Below are 5,652 nucleotides of genomic sequence, written 5' to 3'. Positions count from 1 at the left end.
TGCAATAAACGTTTGTCATCGTTTACTTCTTTATAATATACAGAGGTAATCTTATCTTTAATAGAGATCGTTTATTGTTACTAAAAGAGGGTAATAAAACAAAGGGCCTACCGCAAAATACGCATTCGCTACCTCTACTACGAGCTTATTCATCGTCGTTGGTAAAATACCATAGTATAAAAAGACAAGTATGGTAACTCCACACTAACGTAGCGTCGTGACTCGTATGTGTGCAAAATACGCATAGCTTTCTCACAGACGACGGTACGGCAAAAAAGTCGTTAAAAAAACCAAAACAAAGATCTACAACAAATACATACATGGAAAAATTCGTGTGGTCATGTCGTTCCGTGGCTTTGTTGGCATAGCATCTGGCACGGTTTGCTGGGAGACGTCGGTTCAAATCCAACCGGATCGAAGTGAAGTTTTTCTAAGTGTTCGATCTTTGTTTAATAATTTTAAAAAACTAGTGGAGTAATTTCACAAAAAATAATTGAATATCATGGTGGCCAAACATCCTGACGTTCAATGAAAACTTAATTATAATAAAATATTCATTTCTAGTTGCCGGTTGCTAGTATTCAACACAGGATACACGTTTGCGGGGCGCCTTATTATACTATAATACAGGCAAACTTACGACTAAAATGCGATCGTCATAATATAATTATGATATGGGGTCCTTCAACGCGGCGTGAAGAGGCATCTTGTAGGTACGATATGGGGTCCTTTAAACGAGGCGTGAAGAAGCATCTTATAGGCATGCATGTGATTGTACAACACTGCACTAGGTTCACATTGCACACGTTTGTATTCCATTTTCCATTTTACATCAGGTAGTACGAAGTTATCTGCCAGTTACGTATAAAAAAAGAAATAAAAAAGTATTCTGTACTTTTGTGTTTTCAATGCGTTGCATAAGTTAACTCTATTTTGGTTATGATGTTCGTAAGCTACATTAGGTCATCGTGGTGGATTATAACAAGAATAACAAGGAAAATACATATTTCATGAATATTTTTTTCAAAATATGAATCAACGTGTTGCTTTGTAGTTTTACGACATTAAAAACTGATTAATCATTAGATTACAAATAATTATTATATGTCCTGAATATTGATACTAAAATTTATATCAATGACACTCAGTTTACTAATTCACTGGCGAATATAAACGATACCCCTTTGGACAGTTATACCATTGAATTATACCATTAATGATATAAATGGAACTAACTTGTCCCATGTATACCTGTAATGGTGGTACTAGTTGATCCCAGTTATACCATTGGATAATAAACAATGGTATAAATAATATACCTGTCCCACTTATACCATTAAGAGTATAAATGGGGCAGAATGGTCCCATTTACTGGTTCGAGTCCAGTTGGATCGAATCAATTTCTCTTTGTGTTTGTTCGATATCGATTTCTCTTTGTATTGTATCAATAATAATAACAAACGAATGGAGTGTTTTTCCAAAAATTTTTTTTAACGCACACTATCAAGTCACGCACTAGGGAAACCCTGAGTTGCCATGGAGACACACATAGACAACCACAAATTAAGGCAACCAGAAATAAATGTAGGCCATACAAATATTTCTCCCGGCCCGGGAATTAAACCTGGGACCTCTGATTCTAATATCGATATCCGATTTTAAGATCATGGGAGTGAAAACAGCATTATGGTCAATAAATTTAAGAAAGGTCTTAGTAGTAGCCTAATGGTTTGACATACCGCTTCTCAAGCAGAGGGCGTGAATTCGAATCCAGATTTCTCGGAATTTGTGTCCAAAATTTGAAACTTACAATAAACTTTTGTATGTACCACGGGCCCCAAATGTTACAAACCTCGAGTCATTAGAGCCCTTAGCCTTCGGCTTCAGCTTCTAACGAACTTTCGTTAATGATTTCTTATTTACCGCTCTTAATACACAATGTACTATTGTGTAGTATTCCTATTACCGTCCCGAGAGATAGGGTTTTCCGGAGAGATTACGGGCGCGACGGCAAGACCAGGGTACAGCGCGCGTCCGGGTCAAGCCCTCCGCATACGTCTTCACGGGCGTCTCTGGCGGACCACTAGCCTTACAGAGAATCGGGTGAAGTAAGGTTATTAGATGGTCCCTGTGCGAGCGAGCTCATAGCGAGGTTATAGTTCCCTTCCCGCACAACCAAGAGGTTGATAGGGAGGGGCACTATAAACAAAACTATTTAGAAAAATATGGGACTGACCCTGGTATAAATGAAAATTAAAAAAAAAAACAGCCAATTAATCAATAGAGAAATGTTGTTCTCTACCTGCGGGGTGATTCACATAATCAAACCGTTACGATATTGTAGCGATTTAGTCGTTGAACTGCTTTTTCGTTTTCACGTGTGCCAGTGAACGTCAACGAGTCCAATTTTAAAGTCGTTCGATGCAAATGTCGTTAAAGCGTATTTTCTGGTATATGAATCGAATTTAAATCGACTCTAAACGACACGTCATATGTATTCTGCTAAAGTTTCGACAGTTCTCTCAATAGACTTCCGACGACTAAATGTCAAATTTCACAATCCAAGATGTCGTTCATTAGTCGTTACATTTCGATTCTACTCATATCAACTTTCGTTCAAGTGATACGTGAATACCCATTTTGGACAGGACTTCGATCGAACGACTACGTAACTTCAACGATATTTTGATAGCTTGAACTTACGTGAATCGCACTACTCAATGATTAAATTGTGTTCTTTAACACCTGCATGAAGGTAATACTGAGCACTCACTGAAACAGTAACTTTATCATAATTAGACAAGAATGGTAACTCCATACAAACGTAGCAGCTCGGTTTGTATGTGTGCACGCCTGCCGCGTGGCATCTGTGCAAACGCACACATTCGCAAAAATTTCGAAATGCACTCGCGTTGCATAGCGCTAGTCTTCTCACGCGCTTGTCATTATTATGCGAATGTGTGCGGCGGGCATGCATACATTTAAGCCGTGCTGCTGAGTATGAATAGAGTTACCATACTTGTCTTATTAACTTCTACTATGATATTACTCTCTGTATTCAGCTTCTGAATCTTTCTGCGCTTGCGGTTATTGGCAAATCTTTTTTAATTCATATTCAAAATTATGATTTGATCATCCATCATTCTTGACACATTTGAAAAGTGAAATTCACACCGAAGTTATCCAAATCATAAACCCTTATCAGCACTAAGTTTTGACACTTATATTAAATCCAGTGCTAATTAATAATAGATTCCTTCCAGATATTTTGCCTGTGTTGACTGGAGAACACGCATAGATTAATATGTGAGTTGTGTAATTTTAGGGTGAATACTATATCGTGTATATATCACTGATGACGGGGTTCTTGTCAGTTCTAGTTCTAGTTCAACGATGCCACCCGACAGGAGCATAGCTATGTTCGAAAGCAAAAGGTGGTGGTGAGTCAAGCAATAATAACTAGAGGAGATTTAATATCTTGGATCCCACAGCCTGCATCTTAATCAGTTCTGGGCTTTAAATATGGCATGGGTCTCCTCTCTGGCGAGGGTTTAGGCCATAGTCCACCACGCTGGCCTAATGCGCGTTGGGACTTCACACGTTTTTCGACGTGCAGGTTTCATCACGATGTTTTTCTTCTCCGAAAATCTCATGGTAAATTTCAAATTACATTTCGCACATACATTCTGAGAAACGCAATGGGGCGAGCCCGGATTCAAACGCACGGTCTCTGCTTGTAAGTCAGTAGGTTAAACTATTAGGGTGCCATGGTTAAAATATGTACATTGCTAGGTATTAATTAAAAAATAAATTACATCATGCGATATTTTGACATCATTTGCTCAAAATTTAGAATACAGTCATTATCGCTATCAGGACACTACAGAAGTGTTGACGGCTTCACCGATTTTTTATGAAATCGAGTGACGGGACGAACAAGTCGTGTCTGGTGGTAAGCGACACGCCTGTCCATAACAATTGCAGTGTCACTCAGAATTTTAAATCACAAAGATCTGAGGGGCCACTACGCCCGTCAGCATGATACATAAGTTGACAAGCCCACGTGCCTGTAATTTCACCAGCACCCTTACCCTTCAAAATCGGAACGCAGTAAAGCTCACGTTACTGCTTGACGGCAGAAATATGTAAGGTGGCAGTACTTCCCTGGACGAGCTCCATTATTTGTTTATTCTTGTGATGATAAATTTGCAAAGCAATGTCAAAGACCTTAGCACTATTATTTTGTATAAAAACGATAAGCGACCTAAACCTTTATTCACACTAAAACTTTATAATTCTGAAATATATAGGTTATTATAAAAAATAAATATTTTTAATTTAAATAGAAAACTACCATGAGACACAGACGTATTAAGTAAACTAACGGTTAAGTCACGTATTAAAGTCGAAGTTTTGCTCGAAATATTTAGAACAAGGCCGCGGTCCTTAATCATAAGCTTCCATTATTCGAAACATTCGTGTTTGAAAAACATGTCCAACAAAAATTCAACTTAAATTAGGCTTCATTACTTCACAAAGTATTGCCGATATTGTGGAGTATATACGGGTGAAAATCAATGCAACCCTCTGGGTCGAGCAGTTGGGGTCCCGCCACAATGTGAATTTTAATTCATTTGTGATGAGAGTACCAACTCAACGTCTGTCGACCTTCACGAAGGATGAGTTTTGGCCGAAGGGTGTCATGTACCGATGTTTCCGAGGACGGCTATCGGACACCCACGTTGCGCCACACGTCGCAGACAATACGTGTAAATGTTAATTACTCATTAGTGTTTTTATTGTATTATTATGTATGTTAGTTTACCCAGAAAAAAGGGACATCGGAGTTAGAAAAATATTTGTGTTTTATTACCCGTTACCGTTGTGGCCCATATAACTAAAAAGGTTGATAGGGCCACGGGAAGTTGGTGTTATGTAGGTTAGTTGGTAAGAGTGAGGCAACGGACTCTGGCTCGAGTCCAGTCGGATCACAATTTTCCTTCGTGTTTATTTATTCGATCATATGTCAATAAAAATATTAGTAAAAAAAAAAATCTTTTATTTCGGACCACAGTAATCCATATAAATTAGTAGGTTAGTAACATAACAACTTATAACAATGTTAGTTATTAGGGTTAGTACAATTACATAACTAAAAATTAATAAAATTAAAAATAAAATAAGACGGACCCGGCTGTCCAAGCGGCTCACCGATTCGCACGCAGTACATGCAATTCGGTGAACCTCTGGAAAACTGCTGCATCCATCCTGTTTGCAATTAGCTTTAGGATCTTGTTATTGCTTCACCTCACCCTTTGTACCACCGTTGCAGACATTTTGCGCACGATGGCATAAAAATCCTTAACAGCAGCATCCGCAAACATGCCAGATGCGCTGCAGAAACGTGGAAGCCTCAACAAGTCCCTAAAGGTATTATTATATTGGATTCGCAAGGCACTGTACGATCTCTGTATGAAATTAGACCACAGAGCACACGTGTAGAAACTTTGGCAGTATGCTCTGAAGAGCGTAAGTTTCACTCCAATTGTACATCGCGTGAATCTGTGAGCCAACATATTGCCTCGAACCGACAGTGCCCTGCGCTCCCTCTCCATATCCTCATCATCTTTTCTACTCTCTGCCACAATATAG

This window comes from Hyposmocoma kahamanoa, unplaced genomic scaffold (assembly GCF_003589595.1).
Source record: "Hyposmocoma kahamanoa isolate Upper Pololo Valley unplaced genomic scaffold, ASM358959v1 210, whole genome shotgun sequence".
In the NCBI taxonomy this organism is placed as follows: Eukaryota; Metazoa; Arthropoda; class Insecta; order Lepidoptera; family Cosmopterigidae; genus Hyposmocoma; species Hyposmocoma kahamanoa.
This window is presented reverse-complemented; position numbering follows the sequence as displayed.